The 25255-nt window shown below is 55.1% G+C and overlaps 1 pseudogene; it reads left to right on the top strand.

The window, feature by feature from the left end:
- Positions 1–6680: 6680 nt before the first annotated feature.
- Positions 6681–24527, top strand: LOC116958048 (uncharacterized; annotated as a pseudogene).
- Positions 24528–25255: the final 728 nt, after the last annotated feature.

The raw sequence follows: 25255 nt of genomic DNA, 5'->3' as shown, positions 1-25255 counted from the left end.
GTGTGTGTGTGTAGCATTGTGTGTGTGTGTTTAGCATTGTGTGTGTGTGTAGCATTGTGCACGTGTGTGTGTGTAGCATTGTGCACGTGTGTGTGTGTAGCATTGTGCACGTGTGTGTGTAGCATTGTGCACGTGTGTGTGTGTGTGTAGCATTGTGCACGTGTGTGTGTGTGTGTAGCATTGTGCACGTGTGTGTGTGTGTGTAGCATTGTGCACGTGTGTGTGTGTAGCATTGTGCACGTGTGTGTGTGTGTGTGTAGCATTGTGCACGTGTGTGTGTGTATAGCATTGTGCACGTGTGTGTGTGTGTAGCATTGTGCACGTGTGTGTGTGTGTGTGTAGCATTGTGCACGTGTGTGTGTGTATAGCATTGTGCACGTGTGTGTGTGTGTATAGCATTGTGCACGTGTGTGTGTGTGTAGCATTGTGCACGTGTGTGTGTGTAGCATTGTGCACGTGTGTGTGTGTAGCATTGTGCACGTGTGTGTGTGTAGCATTGTGCACGTGTGTGTGTGTAGCATTGTGCACGTGTGTGTGTGTAGCATTGTGCACGTGTGTGTGTGTAGCATTGTGTGTGTGTGTGTAGCATTGTGTGTGTGTGTGTGTAGCATTGTGCACGTGTGTGTGTGTAGCATTGTGCACGTGTGTGTAGCATTGTGTGTGTGTAGCATTGTGTGTGTGTGTAGCATTGTGCACGTGTGTGTAGCATTGTGTGTGTGTGTGTGTAGCATTGTGCACGTGTGTGTGTGTGTGTAGCATTGTGCACGTGTGTGTGTGTGTGTAGCATTGTGCACGTGTGTGTGTATAGCATTGTGTGTGGTGTGTGTGTTTAGCATTGTGTGTGTGTGTAGCATTGTGTGTGTGTGTGTGTGTAGCATTGTGCACGTGTGTGTGTGTGTAGCATTGTGCACGTGTGTGTGTGTCTCTGTAGCGTGTGGAGCGGTGGTGCAGCGGTTAGCGCTACGCTGCGCTGCGGAACTTAGCGACCCCAGTTCGATTCCCGCTCACGGCCACCAACACCACCGCTCCTGGGGCCTCCCCTAGGTCGACTCGGCCTCAAAATGAATACCTGGTGTAGCGGTGTGTGGCGAACATCGCTAGCACTGGGAGGGAGACAAAGGCGGCCGGGCGTGGTGCTGGTCACAATCCTCAGGCGCAACTCGCGAACGGCACTTGCCCCAAATCTCTTGATGGGCTACACGGGGGGCGTCTTTGTCTTTGTTACGTGCTGTGGTGTATACGTGATGGGCTGGTGGTGACGGTGATGTGTAAACACCTGGCGTAACCATGGTAACGATGTGGTTAAGGCAATCTCCACGGTCATGCCACCGCCCGTAGGCTCGAGTAATTATTTCCCCCAAAGTACTGTACGTGTTTATAATTATTGTAATTATTTAAATTAATTGTCTCCGCAGTGTTGCGGAGTTAAATCAAACGCCACTTGAATAGAGTGGGGAGGGGCATAGGGGGGGGGGGGGGGTCGCCGTTGCCAGGGCAACCGCGCCACACAAGCGTCTCCCCGGCAACGGCTGCCGTGGTAACCGGCAGCGGCTGCCATGGCAACCGCGTGGGAGCCAACATGGCCGCCAGGGGTGTTTGCAGTGTGTCTCACACCGTGTGTGTGTGTGTCACATCGTGTGTGTGTGTCACACCGTGTGTGTGTGTCACACCGTGTGTGTGTGTCACACCGTGTGTGTGTGTGTCACACCGTGTGTGTGTGTGTGTCACACCGTGTGTGTGTGTGTGTGTGTCTCACACCGTGTGTGTGTGTGTCTCACACACCGTGTGTGTGTGTGTCACACCGTGTGTGTGTGTGTGTCACACCGTGTGTGTGTGTGTGTGTCTCACACCGTGTGTGTGTCTCTCACACCGTGTGTGTGTGTCACACCGTGTGTGTGTGTGTGTCACACCGTGTGTGTGTCTCTCACACCGTGTGTGTGTGTGTCTCACACGTGTGTGTGTGTGTCTCACACCGTGTGTGTGTCTCTCACACCGTGTGTGTGTGTGTCTCACACCGTGTGTGTGTGTGTGTCTCACACCGTGTGTGTGTGTGTGTCTCACACCGTGTGTGTGTGTGTCTCACCGTGTGTGTGTGTGTGTCTCACACCGGTGTGTGTGTGTGTGTCTCACACCGTGTGTGTGTGTGTCTCTCACACCGTGTGTGTGTGTGTGTCTCACACCGTGTGTGTGTGTGTGTCTCACACCGTGTGTGTGTGTGTGTCTCACACCGTGTGTTGTGTGTGTCTCACACCGTGTGTGTGTGTGTGTGTCTCACACCGTGTGTGTGTGTGTGTGTCTCACACCGTGTGTGTGTGTGTGTCTCACACCGTGTGTGTGTGTGTGTGTCTCACACCGTGTGTGTGTGTGTGTGTCTCACACACCGTGTGTGTGTGTGTCTCACACACCGTGTGTGTGTGTGTCTCACACCGTGTGTGTGTGTGTCTCACACCGTGTGTGTGTGTGTCTCTCACCGTGTGTGTGTGTGTCTCTCACCGTGTGTGTGTGTGTCTCTCACCGTGTGTGTGTGTGTCTCACACCGTGTGTGTGTGTGTGTCTCACACCGTGTGTGTGTGTGTCTCACACCGTGTGTGTGTGTGTGTCTCACACCGTGTGTGTGTGTGTGTCTCACACCGTGTGTGTGTGTGTCACACCGTGTGTGTGTGTGTGTCACACCGTGTGTGTGTGTGTGTCACACCGTGTGTGTGTGTGTGTGTCACACCGTGTGTGTGTGTGTGTCTCACACCGTGTGTGTGTGTGTCACACCGTGTGTGTGTGTGTGTCACACGTGTGTGTGTGTGTCACACCGTGTGTGTGTGTGTGTGTGTCACACCGTGTGTGTGTGTGTGTCTCACACCGTGTGTGTGTGTGTGTCTCACACCGTGTGTGTGTGTCACACCGTGTGTGTGTGTGTGTCACACCGTGTGTGTGTGTGTGTCACACCGTGTGTGTGTGTGTCTCTCACACCGTGTGTGTGTGTCTCTCACACCGTGTGTGGTGTGTGTCTCACACCGTGTGTGTGTGTGTGTCTCACACCGTGTGTGTGTGTGTCTCACACCGTGTGTGTGTGTCTCACACCGTGTGTGTGTGTCTCACCGTGTGTGTGTGTGTGTGTCACACCGTGTGTGTGTGTCTCACACCGTGTGTGTGTGTCTCACACCGTGTGTGTGTGTCTCACCTGTGTGTGTGTGTGTGTCTCACACCGTGTGTGTGTGTGTGTGTGTGTCACACCGTGTGTGTGTGTGTGTGTCACACACCGTGTGTGTGTGTGTGTGTGTGTCTCACACCGTGTGTGTGTGTGTGTGTCTCACACCGTGTGTGTGTGTGTGTCTCACACCGTGTGTGTGTGTGTGTCTCACACCGTGTGTGTGTGTGTGTCTCACACCGTGTGTGTGTGTGTGTCTCACACCGTGTGTGTGTGTGTGTCTCACACCGTGTGTGTGTGTGTGTCTCACACCGTGTGTGTGTGTGTGTCTCACACCGTGTGTGTGTGTGTGTCTCACACCGTGTGTGTGTGTGTCACACCGTGTGTGTGTGTGTCACACCGTGTGTGTGTGTCTCACACCGTGTGTGTGTGTGTGTCTCACACCGTGTGTGTGTGTGTGTGTCACACCGTGTGTGTGTGTGTGTGTCACACCGTGTGTGTGTCACACCGTGTGTGTGTGTGTGTCACACCGTGTGTGTGTCACACCGTGTGTGTGTGTGTGTCACACCGTGTGTGTGTCACACCGTGTGTGTGTCACACCGTGTGTGTGTCACACCGTGTGTGTGTGTGTGTGCACACCGTGTGTGTGTGTGTGTGTGTCACACCGTGTGTGTGTGTGTCTCACCGTGTGTGTGTGTGTGTCACACTGTGTGTGTGTGTGTGTCACACCGGTGTGTGTGTGTGTCACACCGTGTGTGTGTGTGTGTCACACCGTGTGTGTGTGTTGTGTCACACCGTGTGTGTGTGTCTCACACCGTGTGTGTGTGTGTCACACCGTGTGTGTGTGTGTCTCTCACACCGTGTGTGTGTGTGTCTCTCACACCGTGTGTGTGTGTGTGTGTCTCACACCGTGTTTGTGTGTGTGTCTCACACCGTGTGTGTGTGTGTGTCACACCGTGTGTGTGTGTGTCACACCGTGTGTGTGTGTGTGTCACACCGTGTGTGTGTGTGTCACACCGTGTGTGTGTGTGTGTGTCTCACACCGTGTGTGTGTGTGTCACACCGTGTGTGTGTGTGTGTCTCCCCCCCTACCCCCCCCCCCCCGTGTTCCCCAGACGCTCTTTGCCAGAGTCTCGTGTTTATATTTCTCACGGGCCTGGGGTAATGGATGGGGGGTGAGGGCGTGGGGAGTGAGGGGGGAGGGGGTGAGGGGGGAGGGGAGGGGTGAGGGGAGGGGTGAGGGGAGGGGTGAGGGGAGGGGTGAGGGGAGGGGTGAGGGGAGGGGTGGGTGGTGTGTGGGGTGAGGTGCTGTGAGGTTATTGGTGAGGGCCAGGGATGTGGGTGAGCAGTGAGGGAAGGGTGGAGGGGGGTGGTGGTGGTGGGTGAGTGAAGGTGACAGTGCTGGGGGTGAGGTGAGTGGTGATTGTGGCACAGCAGTCAGCCCACGTCACCTGCACCTAGCCTGGCACAGCAGTCAACGCACGTCACCTGCTGGGTCTGTCCCGTGACCTCCTCCTGCACCTAGCCTGGCACAGCAGTCAACCTGTGTCACCTGCAGGATCTGTCTCGTGACCTCCTCCCTCGTGCACTAGCCTGGCACAGCAGTCAGCCCACGTCACCTGCAGGGTCTGTCCCGTGACCTCGTGCACCTAGCCTGGCACAGCAGTCAACCCACGGCACCTGCAGGGTCTGTCCCGTGACCTCTTCGTGCACCTAGCCTGGCACAGCAGTCAACCCACGGCACCTGCACCTAGCCTGGCACAGCAGTCAACCCACGGCACCTGCTGGGTCTGTCCCGTGACCTCGTGCACCTAGCCTGGCACAGCAGTCAACCCACGGCACCTGCAGGATCTGTCTCGTGACCTCGTGCACCTAGCCTGGCACAGCAGTCAACCCACGGCACCTGCTGTGTCTGTCCCTCCTGCAGGCAGAGAGCCTTCGACACTTTGCGTGACGGCCTCAAAGTGCACCTAGCCTGGCACAGGCGTCGTGGTGACGTCACCGCCACTTTGGTGGCGAACGGCGGGAACTGGTGTTGGAGTGATTGGGGCTGAGGTGCTGTGTGTAGAACTTCTTTCATACCGTACGTAGCCACCCGTGCTGTGTGTGTGTGAACTTTATTCACACCGTACGTGGGGGGGTGGGTGGGGGGAAACACAACAAACTAAACACAACAACAACAACAAACTAAACACAACAACAACAACAAACTAAACACAACAACAAACTAAACACAACAACAACAACAAACTAAACACAACAACAACAAACTAAACACAACAACAACAACAAACTAAACACAACAACAACAACAAACTAAACACAACAACAACAACAAACTAAACACAACAACAACAAACTAAACACAACAACAACAACAAACTAAACACAACAGCAACAACAACAAACTAAACACAACAGCAACAACAACAAACTAAACACAACAACAACAAACTAAACACAACAACAACAACAAACTAAACACAACAACAACAACAACAAACTAAACACAACAAAAACAACAAACTAAACACAACAACAACAACAAACTAAACACAACAACAACAACAACAACAAACTAAACACAACAACAACAACAACAAACTAAACACAACAACAACAACAAACTAAACACAACAACAACAAACTAAACACAACAACAAACTAAACACAACAACAACAACAAACTAAACACAACAACAACAACAAACTAAACACAACAACAACAACAAACTAAACACAACAACAACAACAAACTAAACACAACAACAACAACAACAAACTAAACACAACAACAACAACAACAAACTAAACACAACAACAACAACAACAAACTAAACACAACAACAACAACAACAAACTAAACACAACAACAACAACAAACTAAACACAACAACAACAACAACAAACTAAAACACAACAACAACAACAACAAACTAAACACAACAACAACAACAACAAACTAAACACACAACAACAACAACACAAACTAAACACAACAACAACAACAACAAACTAAACACAACAACAACAACAACAACAAACTAAACACAACAACAACAACAACAACAAACTAAACACAACAACAACAACAACAACAAACTAAACAACAACAACAACAACAACAACAAACTAAACACAACAACAACAACAACAACAAACTAAACACAACAACAACAACAACAACAAACTAAACACAACAACAACAACAACAAACTAAAACACAACAACAACAACAACAAACTAAACACAACAACAACAACAACAAACTACACAACAACAAACAACAACAAACAAAACACAACAACAACAACAAACTAACACAAACAACAACAACAAACTAAACACAACAACAACAACAACAAGAAGCAGTCCTCAAGAAATGAGTTTGCCGATCTAGACGATGATTTACCAGTGCCATAGCTCCCAGTCGCTTCTCTAACCGGAAGCAAGAGCGTCCAGACGGCCGCACGGCGACAATGCAGTAACCGTGGTCTTTGTTCGACGCGCAGAGTTTTCGTGATATCGCCATCATCCCCCTCCCCCCCTCTCTCTCTCTCACGTGTCCAGGTTCCAAGGGGGCCAGGGCCTGGTGCTGTACCCCCAGATCGGGGATAAGCTCGACATCATTTGCCCCCACGAGTTCCGCCCGGCGGGGCCCAGGGGGCGGCCCCCTACGAGTACCACCGCCTCTACGTGGTGAGCAGGGAGCAGGCGGACAGGTGAGATCCTCGCCCTACTCGCTCGCTCAACTCGTCCAATCGTTGAACCTACGTGCCTGCTCGCCCGCTCGCCCACCCGCTCGCCCACCCACTTGCTCGTTCACCTGATTGCTCGCCCACCCGCTCGTTCACCCACTTGCTCGTTCACCTGTTAGCTCGCCCACCCGCTCGTTCACCCACTTGCTCGCCCACCCGCTCATTCACCCACCCGCTCGCCCACCCACTCGTTCACCCACTTGCTCGTTCACCTGTTAGCTCACCCACCCGCTCGCTCACCCACTTGCTCGCCCACCCGCTCGTTCACCCACCCGCTCGCCCACCCACTCGTTCACCCACTTGCTCGTTCACCTGTTAGCTCGCCCACCCGCTCACCCACCCGCTCGTTCACCCACTTGCTCACCCGCTCGCCCACTCGCTGGCCACCCGCACCACAATACCCGCTGGCACGCTCACATCGGACCCAAGGCCCGCAATGCTTGACCGCGGCTGGGCCTGGCTTGGGACTGGCGCTGGCTCCCATGAGCCACGGGCCCTTGGTTTGGTGCCAGTCACACTCAGCCTGAGCCGTGCCTGAGTGTTACAGGCTGAGCCTGAACCATGCCTGAGTGTTACAGGCTGAGTCTGAACCATACCTGAGTGTTACAGGCTGAGCCTGAACCATGCCTGAGTGATACAGGCTTAGCCTGAACCGTGCCTGAGTGTTACAGGCTGAGCCTGAACCCTGCCTGAGTGTTACAGGCTGAGCCTGAACCATGCCTGAGTGCTACAGGCTGAGCCTGAACCATGCCTGAGTGTTACAGGCTGAGCCTGAACCATGCCTGAGTGTTACAGGCTGAGCCTGAACCATGCCTGAGTGCTACAGGCTGAGCCTGAACCGTGCCTGAGTGTTACAGGCTGAGCCTGAACCCTGCCTGAGTGTTACAGGCTGAGCCTGAACCATGCCTGAGTGCTACAGGCTGAGCCTGAACCATGCCTGAGTGTTACAGGCTGAGCCTGAACCATGCCTGAGTGTTACAGGCTGAGCCTGAACCGTGCCTGAGTGTTACAGGCTGAGCCTGAACCGTGCCTGAGTGTTACAGGCTGAACCTGAACCATGCCTGAGTGTTACAGGCTGAACCTGAACCATGCCTGAGTGTTACAGGCTGAGCCTGAACCGTGCCTGAGTGCTACAGGCTGTGCCTGAACCCTGCCTGAGTGTTACAGGCTGAGCCTGAACCGTGCCTGAGTGTTACAGGCTGAGCCTGAACCATGCCTGAGTGTTACAGGCTGAGCCTGAACCATGCCTGAGTGCTACAGGCTGAGCCTGAACCGTGCCTGAGTGTTACAGGCTGAGCCTGAACCATGCCTGAGTGTTACAGGCTGAGCCTGAACCATGCCTGAGTGTTACAGGCTGAGCCTGAACCATGCCTGAGTGTTTACAGGCTGAACCTGAACCGTGCCTGAGTGTTTACAGGCTGAACCTGAACCGTGCCTGAGTGTTACAGGCTGAGCCTGAACCATGCCTGAGTGTTTACAGGCTGAGTCTGAACCGTGCCTGAGTGTTACAGGCTGAGCCTGAACCATGTCTGAGTGTTACAGGCTGAGCCTGAACCATGCCTGAGTGTTACAGGCTGAGCCTGAACCATGCCTGAGTGTTTACAGGCTGAACCTGAACCGTGCCTGAGTGTTTACAGGCTGAACCTGAACCGTGCCTGAGTGTTACAGGCTGAGCCTGAACCATGCCTGAGTGTTTACAGGCTGAGTCTGAACCGTGCCTGAGTGTTACAGGCTGAGCCTGAACCATGCCTGAGTGTTACAGGCTGAGCCTGAACCATGCCTGAGTGTTACAGGCTGAGCCTGAACCATGCCTGAGTGTTTACAGGCTGAACCTGAACCGTGCCTGAGTGTTTACAGGCTGAACCTGAACCGTGCCTGAGTGTTACAGGCTGAGCCTGAACCATGCCTGAGTGTTTACAGGCTGAGTCTGAACCGTGCCTGAGTGTTACAGGCTGAGCCTGAACCATGTCTGAGTGTTACAGGCTGAGCCTGAACCATGCCTGAGTGTTACAGGCTGAGCCTGAACCATGCCTGAGTGTTACAGGCTGAGCCTGAACCATGCCTGAGTGCTACAGGCTGAGCCTGAGCCGTGCCTGAACCGTGCCTGAGTGCTACAGGCTGAGCCTGAACCGTGCCTGAACCGTGCCTGAGTGCTACAGGCTGAACCTGAGCTATGACTCTGCTTGGCCTGAGACAACGATGCCCAGCGCTGAGAGTGCCGACTGCATCAACGCCTTCCCAACTGCTCGCTCGCTCTCGTCCCCAGGGTGCTGTGGAGCAAACTCTCTCGCTCGCTCCCCCTCTCTCCAAACTCTTCCTCCAACTCTTGAGTCTCTCCCATCTCTGTCTCCCACTCCCCCCGCCTCTCTCTCTCTCTGTCTCTCTCCGCCGTGTTGACGGAAATTGGCTTTAATTGGCGGAAAAGCGGACTCGGCTCTCGGCGATTTCCTGCCGCCGATACCGGCCCCATAATTGTCGGAAACGTCGCTTCCTTCGCTGGAGGGCCGGCGGGCGGGGGGGGGGGTGACTCGTCTGGGACTCACCGGGCCTGGCTGAGCACTGGGGACTGGCTGAGCGTTGGGGCCTGGCTGAGCGTTGGGGCCTGGCTGAGCATTGGGGCCTGGCTGAGCGTTGGGGCCTGGCTGAGCGTTGGGGCCTGGCTGAGCGCTGGTGCCTCTCGTGAACACCACTGTGGCTATGAGATGTTGACTACCTCGCCTGGTGTACAGGAGGTCGTGGGTTCCATCCCGACCCTAACTGCTGCTGTATATTTGGAGTCTGCGTCTCTCTCTTTCCTCATCATCACGGTGGCTAGGAGATGTTGACTACCTCGCCTGGTGTACAGGAGGTCGTGGGTTCGATCCCGACCCTAACTGCTGCTGTATATTTGGAGTCTGCGTCTCTCATCATCATCATCACGGTGGCTATGAGATGTTGACTACCTCGCCTGGTGTACAGGAGGTCGTGGGTTCCATCCCGACCCTAACTGCTGCTGTATATTTGGAGTCTGCGTCTCTCATCATCATCATCACGGTGGCTATGAGATGTTGACTACCTCGCCTGGTGTACAGGAGGTCGTGGGTTCCATCCCGACCCTGACGATGCCTGCTGCTGCTTCTGCTGTAGATTTGGAGATGGCATGTGTCTCTCTCCGCGTGCTCGCGTGCATTTTTCTCCGAGTCCTCCGGTTTCCCCCCCCCCCCCCTCCACATTTAGAATGGACGACACGCGTTTTATATAAACTCGACGTCCTCTAATATCAACTATAAACAAACAAGTGACAGAGCTCATTAATGTAGGGGAGGGTGGGGGGGGGAGAGAGTCCATTTTAGACATTGAATATCGGCAAGAGAATCTTAAAATCTTCTTTGGTTCTTTCGGTAAAGTCACGTAGAGTGAGAATAAAATACTAAAATAACACAATAAAATTCTCACGACGTTTCGGCCACAACGCAAGCGGCCGTCTTCAGGTGGAAGGAACAGACCTGTCGGGACGACAGAGCTTCAGTGAACGCTGTTAAGATTCGTAGCGACTTTTAAGCTGGTTGGGAGAAGTGAGGCACCTTGACAAATGGGGTTTACATATCAAATAGCTGAGGGATTAGCTTGTGACTGGTCACAGAAATGGCTATGTTAAAGTCAAAACCTACACATCCACAGAGGCAACTAGTAATTTAGCATTGAAATAGCTAAGGGATTAGCTTGTGACTGGTCACAGAAATAGATGTTAAAGTAAAGGCCTACACATCCACAGAGCTTCAGTGAACGCTGTTAAGATTCGTAGCGACTTTTAAGCTGGTTGGGAGAAGTGAGGCACCTTGACAAAGGGGGTTTACATATCAAATAGCTGAGGGATTAGCTTGTGACTGGTCACAGAAATGGCTATGTTAAAGTCAAAACCTACACATCCACAGAGGCAACTAGTAATTTAGCATTGAAATAGCTAAGGGATTAGCTTGTGACTGGTCACAGGAATGGCTATGTTAAAGTCAAAACCTACACATCCACAGAAAGCAACTAGTAATTTAGCATTGAAATAGCTAAGGGATTAGCTTGTGGCTGGTCACAGGAATAGATGTTAAAGTAAAGGCCTACACATCCACAGAGCTTCAACGAACGCTGTTAAATTATTCTCATCCGACGTGGTGACTTCACCGAAAGAACCAAAGACGATGAATCCTTGCAGTCACGGAAGCTTTAAATGGAAATCTTAAAATCAATACCAGAGGGGTACGGACAGGGAGCCAGTGATGTTGCGCGTGTGTGTGTGTGTTGGCGACGATGGTGACGGTGTGTGTACGATGATGGAAGTGGTCTCGGTAGAGGCTACACGGGGGACCTTTGTCTTTGTGCAGGTGCGACACAGTGCAGCGGCCTCGCGTCCTGCTGACCTGCGAGCGTCCAGACGCCGACCTTCGCTACACGCTCAAGTTCCAGGAAGTGTCGCCAAACTTTTTGGGCCTTGAGTTCCGTCGTCATCGTGACTACTACATCACCTGTGAGTGTGAGAACACCACTACCACTACTACATCACCTGTGAGTGTGAGAACACCACTACCACTACTACTACATCACCTGTGAGTGTGAGAACACCACTACCACTACTACCACTACTACTACTACATAACCTGTGAGTGTGAGACCACCACTACCACTACCACCACTACTACTACATAACCTGTGAGTGTGAGACCACTACTACTACTACTACATAACCTGTGAGTGTGAGACCACTACTACTACTACATCACCTGTGAGTGTGAGACCACTACTACTACTACTACATCACCTGTGAGTGTGAGAACACCACTACTCCTACCACTACTACTACTACACCTGTGAGTGTGAGACCACCACTACTACTACTACATCACCTGTGAGTGTGAGAACACCACTACTACCACCACTACTACTACATCACCTGTGAGTTTGAGACCACCACTACTACTACATCACCTGTGAGTGTGAGACCACCACTACTACTACCACTACTACTACATCACCTGTGAGTGTGAGAACACTACTACTACTACATCACCTGTGAGTGTGAGACCACTACCACTACTACTACATCACCTGTGAGTGTGAGACCACTACTACTACTACATCACCTGTGAGTGTGAGACCACTACTACTACTACTACATCACCTGTGAGTGTGAGAACACCACTACTCCTACCACTACTACTACTACACCTGTGAGTGTGAGACCACCACTACTACCACCACTACTACTACATCACCTGTGAGTGTGAGAACACCACTACTACCACTACTACTACTACATCACCTGTGAGTGTGAGAACACCACTACTACCACTACTACTACTACATCACCTGTGAGTGTGAGAACACCACTACTACTACTACATCACCTGTGAGTGTGAGAACACTACTACTACTACCACTACTACTACATCACCTGTGAGTGTGAGACCACTACTACTACTACATCACCTGTGAGTGTGAGACCACTACTACCACCACTACTACTACATCACCTGTGTGAGTGTGAGACCACCACTACTACTACTACATCACCTGTGAGTGTGAGACCACTACTACTACTACATCACCTGTGAGTGTGAGACCACCACCACTACTACTACTACATCACCTGTGAGTGTGAGACCACTACCACTACTACTACATCACCTGTGAGTGTGAGAACACCACTACTACCACCACTACTACTACATCACCTGTGAGTGTGAGACCACCACTACTACTACATCACTTGTGAGTGTGAGACTACTACTACTACATCACCTGTGAGTGTGAGACCACCACTACTACTACATCACTTGTGAGTGTGAGACCACCACTACTACTACTACATCACCTGTGAGTGTGAGACCTCCACTACTACTACTACATCACCTGTGAGTGTGAGACCTCCACTACTACTACTACATCACCTGTGTGTGTGAGACCACCACTACTACTACTACATCACCTGTGAGTGTGAGAACACCACTACTACTACTACATCACCTGTGAGTGTGAGAACACCACTACTACCACTACTACTACATCACCTGTGTGTGTGAGACCACTACTACTACTACATCACCTGTGAGTGTGAGACCACCACTACTACTACTACATCACCTGTGAGTGTGAGAACACCACTACTACTACTACATCACTTGTGTGTGTGAGACCACTACTACTTCTACTACATCACCTGTGAGTGTGAGACCACTACTACTACTACTACATCACCTGTGAGTGTGAGACCACTACTACTACTACATCACCTGTGAGTGTGAGACCACCACTACTACTACTACATCACCTGTGAGTGTGAGAACACCACTACTACTACTACATCACCTGTGAGTGTGAGACCACCACTACTTCTACTACATCACCTGTGAGTGTGAGACCACTACTACTACTACTACATCACTTGTGTGTGTGAGACCACTACTACCACTACTACTACATCACTTGTGTGTGTGAGACCACTACTACCACTACTACTACATCACCTGTGAGTGTGAGAACACCACTACTACCACTACTACTACATCACCTGTGTGTGTGAGACCACTACTACTACTACATCACCTGTGAGTGTGAGACCACCACTACTACTACTACATCACCTGTGAGTGTGAGACCACTACTACTACTACTACATCACCTGTGAGTGTGAGACCACTACTACTACTACATCACCTGTGAGTGTGAGACCACCACTACTACTACATCACCTGTGAGTGTGAGACCACTACTACTACTACTACATCACCTGTGTGTGTGAGACCACTACTACTACTACATCACCTGTGAGTGTGAGACCACCACTACTACTACTACATCACCTGTGAGTGTGAGACCACTACTACTACTACTACATCACCTGTGAGTGTGAGACCACCACTACTACTACTACATCACCTGTGAGTGTGAGACCACTACTACTACTACTACATCACCTGTGAGTGTGAGACCACTACTACTACTACTACATCACCTGTGAGTGTGAGACCACTACTACTACTACATCACCTGTGAGTGTGAGACCACCACTACTACTACATCACCTGTGAGTGTGAGACCACTACTACTACTACTACATCACCTGTGAGTGTGAGACCAGTACTACTACTACATCACCTGTGAGTGTGAGACCACTACTACTACTACATCACCTGTGAGTGTGAGACCACTACTACTACTACTACATCACCTGTGAGTGTGAGACCACCACTACTACTACTACATCACCTGTGTGTGTGAGACCACTACTACTACTACATCACCTGTGAGTGTGAGACCACCACTACTACTACTACTACATCACCTGTGTGTGTGAGACCACCACTACTACTACTACATCACCTGTGAGTGTGAGACCACCACTACTACTACTACATCACCTGTGAGTGTGAGACCACCACCACTACTACTACTACATCACCTGTGAGTGTGAGACCACTACTACTACTACTACATCACCTGTGTGTGTGAGACCACCACTACTACTACTACATCACCTGTGTGTGTGAGACCACCACTACTACTACTACATCACCTGTGAGTGTGAGAACACTACTACTACTACATCACCTGTGAGTGTGAGACTACCACCACTACTACTACTACATCACCTGTGAGTGTGATGGTAATGTGTGTGTGATGTGTGTGTGATGTGTGTGATGGTGATGATGGTGGTGTGTGATGTGTGTGTGATGGTGATGTTGCGTGTGTGTGTGCGATGACGACGTTGTGTGATGGCGATGTTGATGGTGGGTGGTGATGTTGATGGTGATGTGGGTGGGTGGTGATGGTGATGTTGATGGTGGGTGGGTGGGTGGTGATGGTGATGTTGATGGTGATGTTGATGCTGATGTTGATGCTGATGATGTTGGTGGTGATGTTGATGGTGGTGATGTTGATGGTGGTGATGTTGATGGTGGTGATGTTGATGGTGATGTTGATGGGTTACCCCACAGCCACCTCCAACGGGACGCTGGAAGGCCTAGAGAATCAGCGGGGAGGAGTTTGCCGATCTCACGCCATGAGGATCCTACTCAGGGTCGGTCAAGGTGAGTGTCGGGGAGGTCAGGGGTCACCATCAGCAGGGGTCAGCAGGGGTCAGGGTTAGTAGCGGTGGTGGTGATGGCGGTAGCGGTGGTGGTGATGGTAGCGGTGGTGATGGCGGTAGCGGTGGTGGTGATGGTAGCAGTGGTGATGGGGGTAGCGACGGTGGTGATGGCGGTGGTGATGATGGTCGCGGTGGTGATGATGGTAGCAGTGGTGATGGGGGTAGTGGCGGTGGTGATGATGGTAGCAGTGGTGATGGCGGTAGCGGTGGTGGTGATGGTAGCAGTGGTGATGGCGGTACCGGTGGTGATGGCGGTAGCAGTGGTGATGGCGGTAGCGGCGGTGATGATGGTAGCAGTGGTAAATGGGGGTAGCGATGGTTGTGATGGTGATGGCGGTGGTGATGATGGTCGCGGTGGTGATGATGGTAGCAGTGGTAATGGGGGTAGCGATGGTTGTGATGGTGATGGCGGTGGTGATGATGGTCGCGGTGGTGATGATGGTAGCAGTGGTAATGGGGGTAGCGATGGTTGTGATGGTGATGGCGGTGGTGATGATGGTCGCGGTGGTGATGATGGTAGCAGTGGTGATGGCGGTAGCGGTGGTGATGATGGTAGCAGTGGTGATGGCGGTACCGGTGGTGATGGCGGTAGCGGTGGTGAACGGGGGTAGTGGCGGTGGTGATGGTGATGGCGGTGGTGATGATGATGGTAGTGATTGGGCGTAGTGGCAGTGGTGATGTTGGTGATGGTGGTAACGGTGGTGATTTTGGTAGCGTGGTGGTGATTTTGGTAGCGTGGTCGTGATGGTTGTATCGGTGGTGGTGGTGATGATGGTAGTGGTATCGGCGGTGGTGATGATGGTAGTGGTATCGGCGGTGGTGATGATGGTAGTGGTATCGGTGGTGGTGATGTTGGTAGTGGTATCGGTGATGGTGATGATGGTAGTGGTATCGGCGGTGGTGATGATGGTAGTGGTATCGGCGGTGGTGATGATGGTAGTGGTATCGGTGGTGATGATGATGGTAGTGGTATCGGTGGTGGTGATGATGGTAGTGGTATCGGTGGTGGTGGTGATGATGGTAGTGGTATCGGTGGTGGTGATGATGGTAGTGGTATCGGCGGTGGTGATGATGGTAGTGGTATCGGTGGTGGTGATGATGGTAGTGGTATCGGTGGTGGTGATGATGGTAGTGGTATCGGTGGTGGTGATGATGGTAGTGGTATCGGTGGTGATGATGGTAGCGGTAGAGAATGGTGGTGATGGTAGCGGTAGAGAATGGTGGTGATGGTGATGGTGGTAGCGGTAGAGAATGGTGGTGGTGGTAGAGAATGGTGGTGATGATGGTGGTGGTGATGGTGGTAGCGGTAGAGAATGGTGGTGATGGTGTTGATGGTGATGATGGTGGTGGTGATGGTGATGGTGATAGCGGTAGAGAATGGTGGTGATGGTGGTGATGGTGGTAGCGGTAGAGAATGGCAGTGATGGTGATGGTGTTGATGGTGGTGGTGGTGATGGTGATGGTGATGATGATGGTGGTGGTGGTGATGGTCGTAGCGGTAGAGAATGGTGGTGATGGTGGTGATGGTGGTAGCGGTAGAGAATGGTGGTGATGGTGGTGGTGGTGATGATGATGATGATAGTGGTGGTGATGGTGGTAGCGGTAGAGAATGGTGGCAATGATGTTGATGATGGTGAGGATGGTGGTGATGGTGATGACGGTGATGATGATGGTGGTAGTAGTGGGGAGTGGTAGAGAATGGTGATAGTAGTGGTGATGATGATGGTGGTAGTAGTGTTGGTGTTGGTGGTAGTAGTAGTGGTGATGGTGATGACAGTGATGGTGATGATGGTGGTAGTAGTGGTGATGGTGGTGATGGTGATGGTGGTGATGATGGTAGTGATGGTGATGATGGTGGTGTTGATGGTGATGATGATGGTGATGGTGGTAGTAGTAGTGGTGATGATGATGGTGGTGTTGATGGTGATGATGGTGATGGTGGTGGTAGTAGTGGTGATGGTGGTAGTAGTAGTGGTGGTGATGGTGGTAGTAGTGTTGGTGTTGGTGGTGTTGGTGGTAGTAGTAGTGGTGATGGTGATGACAGTGATGGTGATGATGGTGGTAGTAGTGGTGATGGTGGTGATGGTGATGGTGGTGATGATGGTAGTGATGGTGATGATGGTGGTGTTGATGTTGATGATGATGGTGATGGTGGTAGTAGTAGTGGTGATGATGATGGTGGTGTTGATGGTGATGATGGTGATGGTGGTGGTAGTAGTGGTGATGGTGGTAGTAGTGGTGGTGATGGTGATGATGGTGGTGATGGTGGTGGTGGTAGTGGGTAGTGGTAGTGCAGCGGTGAGTGCTGCACTCCGAACCCGTCAATGACCCGAGTTTCGATTCACGCTCACGGCCAACACCGGTGACGAGCATCCAAACCGTTCCTGGGCCTCCTCCCCTAGGTCGACTCGGCCTCAAATGAGTAACTGGTGGCGGTGTGTGCAGTTATAAACATCGCCCCCGGGGGGGGGGGGAGACAAAGGCGGCCGGGCGTGGTTGCTGAGCAACCCCCACCCGCTCTGCGTGCCACATCATCGTCATGCTAACGGTGACCCCGCCCCCTGCCACGCCCCCCTGCCACGCCCCCTCTGATCCCCCCCCCCTCCCCCAGACCCCCGAGCCCCCGCCCACGTGACGTCTGTGACCCGGCGACCCACCCCCGGCTCCGGCTCGTCACGTGAGCCCGTGGTGATCGTGGTGCCGCCCCCACCCCACGGAGGCGGTGGGGGGGCGCCGCCCCCTACCAACCGCCCAGGTAACGCGCCCCTAGCAACGGAGGAGACACTAGCACGCCCCTAGCAACGGGGGGAGACGCTCGCACGCCCCTAGCAACGGGGGGAGACGCTCGCACGCCCCTAGCAACGGGGGGAGACGCTCGCACGCCCCTAGCGACGGGGGAGACGCTAGCCCCCCTGGCAACGGGGGAGACGCTCGCACGCCCCTAGCGACGGAGGAGACGCTCGCACGCCCCTGGCAACGGGAGAGACGCTCGCATGCCCCTAGCAACGGGAGAGACGCTCGCACGCCCCTAGCGACGGGAGAGACGCTCGCACGCCCCTAGCGACGGGAGAGACGCTCGCACGCCCCTAGCAACGGGGGAGACGCTCGCACGCCCCTAGCAACGGGGGAGACGCTGGCACGCCCCTAGCGATGGGGGAGACGCTCGCACGCGCCTAGAGACGGGGGAGACGCTCGCACGCGCCTAGCAACGGGGGAGACGCTCGCACGCGCATAGCAACGGGAGAGATGCTCGCACGCCCCTAGCGACGGGGGAGACGCTCGCACGCGCCTAGCAACGGGAGAGACTCTCGCATGCCCCTAGCAACGGGGGAGACGCTCGCACGCCCCTCGCAACGGGGGAGACGCTCGCACGCCCCTAGCAACGGGAGAGACGCTCGCACGCCCCTAGTGACAGGGGAGACGCTAGCCCCCCTAGCAACAAGGGAGACGCTCGAACGCCCCTAGCGACAGGGGAGACGCTCGCACGCCCCTAGCGACAGGGGAGACGCTAGCCCCCCTGGCAACGGGGGAGACGCTCGCACGCCCCTAGCGACGGGGGAGACGCTCGCACGCGCCTAGCAACGGGGGAGACGCTCGCACGCGCCTAGCAACGGGGGAGTCGCTCGCACGCGCCTAGCAACGGGAGAGACGCTCGCACGCCCCTAGCGACGGGGGAGACGCTCGCACGCGCCTAGCGACGGGGGAGACGCTCGCACGCGCCTAGCAACGGGGGAGACGCTCGCACGCGCCTAGCAACGGGGGAGTCGCTCGCACGCCCCTAGCAACGGGAGAGACGCTCGCACGCCCCTAGCAACGGGGGAGACGCTCGCACGCCCCTCGCAATGGGGGAGATGCTCGCACGCCCCTAGCAACGGGAGAGACGCTCACACGCCCCTAGCAACGGGGGAGACGCTCGCACGCCCCTAGCGACGGGAGATGCTCGCACACCCCTAGCAACGGGGGAGACGCTCGCACGCCCCTAGCAACGGGAGAGACGCTCGCACGCCCCTAGCGACGGGGGAGACGCTCGCACGCGCCTAGCAACAGGAGAGACACTCGCACGCCCCTAGCAACAGGAGAGACGCTCGCACGCCCCTAGCAACAGGGGAGACACTCGCACGCCCATAGCAACGGGAGACGCACGTCCCTAGCGACGGGGGAGACGCTAGCACGCCCCTAGCGACGGGGGAGACGCTCGCACGCCCCTAGCGATGGGAGACGCTAGCACGTCCCTAGCGACGGGGGAGACGCTCGCACGCGCCTAGCAACGGGGGACGCTCGCACGCCCTTAGCGACTGGAGAGACGCTCGCACGCCCCTAGCAACGGAGGAGACGCTCGCACGCCCCTAGCGACGGGGGAGACGCTCGCACGCCCCTAGCAACAGGGGAGACACTCGCACGCCCCTAGCAACGGGAGACGCACGTCCCTAGCGACGGGGGAGACGCTAGCACGCCCCTAGCGACGGGGGAGACACTCGCACGCCCCTAGCAACGGGAGACGCACGTCCCTAGCGACGGGGGAGACGCTCGTACGCCCCTAGCGACGGGAGACGCTTGCACGTCCCTAGCGACGGGGGAGACGCTCGCACGCGCCTAGCAACGGGGGACGCTCGCACGCCCTTAGCGACTGGAGAGACGCTCGCACGCCCCTAGCAACGGAGGAGACGCTCGCACGCCCCTAGCGACGGGGGAGACGCTCGCATGCCCCTAACAACGGGGGACGCTCGCACACCCCTAGCAACGGGGGAGACGCTCGCACGCCCCTAGCAACAGGAGGGACGCTCGCACGCCCCTAGCAACAGGAGAGACGCTCGCACGCCCCTAGCGACTGGAGAGACGCTCGCACGCCCCTAGCGACAGGGGAAACGCTCGCACGCCCCTAGTGACGGGGGAGACGCTCGCACGCCCCTAGCAACGGGGCGACCCGCGCACCCCTAGCAACGGCGGCAACTTGGTGAGGGGGCTGGGGAGACTGCTCATTGTACAACAACGATTTAATTCTGCAATTAACACCTTCTCCCCTCCACCACCACCATCACCTACCCCCCCCTCTCCTCCACCAGGGGTGTCAGATCCCCGCAGCGGCGTGGGGGAGGGGCCGGGGCCGGGGCCGGGGGGAGAGACGTTGCTCGGCTCTGACGTGGCGCTCATTGTGGGCGTGGCCAGCGGCTGCCTCATCTTCCTCCTCCTCGCCCTCTTCCTCCTCCTCTTCCTGCTGCGCCAGAGGCGACGCAGCAACCACCACCACCACAACCACCACCACGGCAACAACAACCACAACAACAGCAACCACCAGCAGCAGCAGCAGCAGCACGGCCACCACAACCACCACAACTACAACCACAACAACCACCACAACCACTACAACCACCACCACCAGCAGCAGCAGCAGCAGCAGCAGCTGGCACCTCTCTACCGGGGCTTGGTGAGCGGCCGTAAGAGCGGCCACCATCACCACCACCATCACCACCACGGCGGTGGCGGCGGTGGCGGCGGTGGCGCCATGCACCACCTGCTGCACCACCAGGCCCCGCTGCGCCACCCTGGGCCCTACTCACTCACCACGCTCGCCAATGCCCGGCGGGCCGTGTCTCTGTCGGCCGGCGGCGGCGGCGGCGGCGGCGGCCACCCGCCAGCGCCGCTGCCGCTGCCCTCGCCCGGCCCCCTGGCGCCGCCCCCTCTCCCCCCCTCCTCCTCCGGCACCGCCACCTCCTCCACCTCGTCGTCGTCGTCGTCGTCCCGGGGGCCGTGCGCCACCACGGGAGGGGGAGCGGCGGCTCGCTGCGGTAGCGGCGGCGGTGGCAGCGGTAGCGGCGGTGGCGGCGGTAGCGGCGTGTCGTCGTCCACCTCGCTGCTCGGCGCCGAACGGCTCGCCGGGGCCGTGGGGGGCGAAGGGGCGGCAAGGAGGAGTTTGTCCCTGGCGTCGGCCGCGGGGGCGTCGGGCACGGAGGCGAGCGACGTCCTCGTCGCGCTGAGGCCCGCGTCGGCGGTGCTGGCGGCCGCGGCCGGGGGGGGCGCCGGAGGGCTCGTCGCGGGGGGCCCAGGTGCCCCCCACTACGAGAAGGTGAGCGGCGACTACGGCCACCCCATCTACATCGTGCAGGGCCCCGACCGCAGCCCCTCCAACGTCTACTACAAGGTGTGAGAGGCGGTGGACGTGGCGGCGGAGGCGACGGGGAGGGGAGGAGGCGGAGGAGGAGGAGGCCTTCATCTAGCAGTGGATAGACCCTGGCCGACGATGTTGGTGGAGGCTATGGGAGGCCTTTGCCGAGCAATGGATAGACTCTGCCTGATGGTGGTGGCTTATGGGAGGCCATCATCATCCGGCAGTGGAGAGGCCCTGGAAGATGGTGGTGGTGGCGGCGACCGCGGTCATGGTGGAGGCTAGCGGGGGCGGGGGGGGGAAGAGGTGGTGGGCGACGATGGACGTGGGAGGGACGCGTTGCTTGAGATGCAGCAGACGACGATGACGACGATGATGATGATGATGATGAAGAAGATGATGCTAAGGATGTCGGCGGTTGAGGATGGAGTCGAAGAGAAGAGGGTGGAGTGACGGGTGGGAGATGCGACAGCGTTGGACCCCTGTGTCGGGATGAGATCTGGTCAGTTGTGGGGTTCTGGCCCCGGTGTTCTCCCGGGTCCCAGGTGGAACCGGAGTGGATTCCCGTCTGGTCTCCGGACGGGCCAAGGGGTCGCAACGCGTCGACGATCCCCCCCCCCCCCAACCAACCCTGATCTCCCCGACTCGGTAGCACCCAGAGCTCGCATTGTGCCAACGAAGGGGACCGTGGGTTTTGGCGGGGCCACAGAGACGAAGACACGCACACACGCACGCACGCACGCACGCACGGGAGCCTACGCACACGATTTGATGCTGAGTCTGGGTGGCGGGGTGGTGGGTGGGTGTTTGGTGTGTCGTGTGTGGATTGTCCTACGCCATGAAGACTCCAAGAAAGAAAAAAAAAACGACGGTCTATCGTTCTGGAGGGTGACCTGCGATTCGTTTCTAGGAACCCGTTTTCCTAACTGGTTTCGAGGAGGGGGTAGGGAGGAACCCTCCTTGGGCCCCAAAGTATCTCGTAGGGACCAAAGCCCCCCCCCCCCCCTCCCTCCCTCCTCGGGATGTGGGAAGGGGAGGGGGCGGTTAACGGAACAGAACCTGAGGCCAGCTCAAGAAGTTTTAGTCTGGTGGACCAAAAACGGTGCGTTTTGATGGTTTGTTTATTATTTTTAAACCGACGGAGACTTTGTTACAAACTGGCGTGGGTGTGGGTGGGGTAAGGGTAGTGGGTAGGGGGGTGATGTTTGTGCCAAAGATCCACCCACCGTGTGGCCTGTAACAGGTTGTCAGGGCAAGTGTTGTTAGTGAGTAGGCCGGCACGGTGCACGATGGAGTGGGTGGCCAACACCACACCTTGGTCTCCCCCGAGTGGCGATGTTTACTCTACACATTGCCCCAGGTGCTCATTTGAGGCCGAGTTTGACCGAGGGGGGGAGGGAAGGCTCCATAACTGATTCAGATTGAATTATCACCAAGTGTTTGCGCCGGCCGTGAGCGGAGAATCGAACTCGGGTCTCGCTGGGCTCGTGGCACAAACGTGCAGCGTTAACCGCGTCGACACCGCCACTCTCCCCATCGCTGCCACCACCACCCCCAGCACCACCACCGACACGGCCAGCACCGACATTGCCAGCACCGACACTGCCACCGCCACGGTGATGTCGGGGGGGGCCTTTGTGCGTTGCGGTTTTGTGGTTTATTGTTTGCGTATTTTTTTTTCTGTAAGCCGCCACCGCGGTTAAAGGTGGACGCTGCGTGGTGGCGGTCGTGGGCGGTGGTGGTAGCCAGTGGGCGGTGGTGGTAGCCAGTGGTCGTGGCTGCAATAGTGGTGGCGGCAGCGATTATGGTAGTGCCAGTAGCGGTGGTGGTGGTTGGGGTTTATGATGCACTTCCCCCCCCCCCCCCACCCCTTACTGACGGTCGCGTGCCCGGACGAGCCCCCAGTGAACGTTGTTCTGACCACCGCATTGCCCTCCATCCCCCCCCCCCATGCCGAATATATTTATTTTACTCTGCGATGTCGATAACGCCGACGATGATGATTCTCGTTTTGATTTGGTTCCTGATGATTTATAATATTAATTGTCGTCGTGTGTTCTCGCGCCGTTTATATATATCTATGTTTGTTAATATCGTTACGTTGTATGGAGAGGCGCGCGAGGGGGGCATTTTGGAAGACTTTTTTTATTGGGGCGCCGAGGTTTTTGACCCCTCGCACCTGCCCATTTATTTTCTTGCAGCTTTATTTTATTTTATCACTCGATTTTATGTTACAATTTTTCTCACTTTAGCACAAATACTGGAAGCTTTGTAAAATACGTCTTCGCTTCCGTACCCACGAGTGCCATGACAAGATTACGAAACGGTGGACAGGAGCAACGTGAGTGAGAAGTGACGGGCACCTAACGTTGGCTCAATGTTAAAGACGTCGTCCAGGGCCAGCTTCGGTCCCGACCCGCATCGGGCGCGTGATTGGACGCTCCTGGTCCAATCGGGTTGGGTCCAATCGAAAGCTTCGGTTAAACCCGGGTCCGGCGCGTGATTGGATAATTTTTGGTCCAATCAAAAGCTCTCTCCGGTCCAACCCCGGGTCCGGCGCGTGATTGGATGTTTTTGGTCCAATCAAAAGCTCTCTCCGGTCCAACCCCGGGTCCGGCGCGTGATTGGATATTTTTGGTCCAATCAAAAGCTCTCTCCGGTGCAACCCCGGCACCGGCACGTGATTGGACCAACGTCCAATCGCGCCCTGGACCCTGGGTTTGATTTCCCCGTCCCCCAGGTCGACTCGGCCTGAAATGAGCACCTGGCACGGTGTTGTAAAAATGTCAGCACTGGGGGGAGACAAAGGCGGCCGGGCGTGGTAGCTTGGCCACCGACGGTCTGCTAATGCTATACGGAGCGGAGGGGAAATTTGTCCTTTGTTTCTAGTTTGGGCCGGGAAAAAAACCACTGGAACTTTTATACGGAAAAAGGAAACTTCCCTTTGAAGGTCTAGAAGCTCAAGCGATGGCAATATTATTATAGGAGTAAAGTTACACTAATACCTAGTATTATAATAATGCTACGTATTACTACCGTGCTGTTGCGTATCACTATGCTACAATACGTGTAACCGTTATTGTAAAATATTGTTTTAATAACGGTTATGATAACGCTATTGGTATACTATTATGATAGTATGCCAATGACATTGTTATATAATGTTATGATGATGATGTTTGTCGCAGGCAGTGGTGTTGGGGAGGTTGTGGGGGTCGCGGGTCAGAGCCCCCCCCTCCCCCATCTCTAGGTCGTGCCACTGCTGGATGAGACCCTCCCACTGGCGTCTCTACCTCCCCCCCCCCCCCTTCTGTGAGGTGTAAGGAGGTGTAAGGAAGGATATCTGTCGATCTTTTTTTGGACGTCGCTCGTTTTGTAAAGGAAAGAATAAAAGGGAAGTGAAACTTCGTCGGCCGACGCGTCTCGTGCCGGCTCTCTGCGGGGAATGAGAGGAGGAGGAGGTGGAGGAGGTGGTGGAGGAGATGGTGGAGGAGGGAGATGGAGGAGATGGAAGTGGAGGGAGATGGAGGAGGAGATGGAGATGGGGGAGATGAAAGAGGTGGAGGGAGATGGAGATGGAGGTGGAGGGAGATGGAGATGGAGGGAGATGGAGGTGGAGGGAGGTGGAGGTGGAGGGAGATGGAGGTGGAGGGAGATGGAGGTGGAGGGAGATGGAGGAGGAGATGGAGATGGAAGTGGAGGGAGATGGAGGTGGAGGGAGATGGAAGTGGAGGGAGATGGAGGAGGAGATGGAGATGGAGGAGATGGAGGAGGAGGGAGGAGGAGGAGGAGGAAGGAGGTGGCAAGTCTCTCCCACCACACTTTCCATCCATGCTGATTGTAGGCGCGGTGGTAGTGGAGGAAGAGATGATGGCGGTGATAACGGTGGTGTGTGAACTTCTTTCGCACCGTACGTAACCAACCGTGCCAACCGGAAGTGTGATATAATGATGATGGTGATGGGAGTGATTTTCATTATGGTGATTGATGATGATGGTGATGATGATGGCGATGATGATGATGATGATGACGATGGAGATGTTGATGGTGGTGATGGTGGTGATGATGGTGGTGATGATGGTGATGGTGGTCATGGCGGTGGTCATGGCGATGTTGATGGTGGTGATGATGGTGGT

The sequence above is a fragment of the Petromyzon marinus genome (assembly GCF_048934315.1).
Source record: "Petromyzon marinus isolate PM22_M1 ecotype Great Lakes invasive population chromosome 70 unlocalized genomic scaffold, UKy_Petmar_22M1.pri1.0 chr70_unloc.2, whole genome shotgun sequence".
Taxonomy (NCBI): domain Eukaryota; kingdom Metazoa; phylum Chordata; class Hyperoartia; order Petromyzontiformes; family Petromyzontidae; genus Petromyzon; species Petromyzon marinus.
Note: the sequence above shows the minus strand (reverse complement) of the source record. Positions and strands in the feature narration are given on the sequence as shown.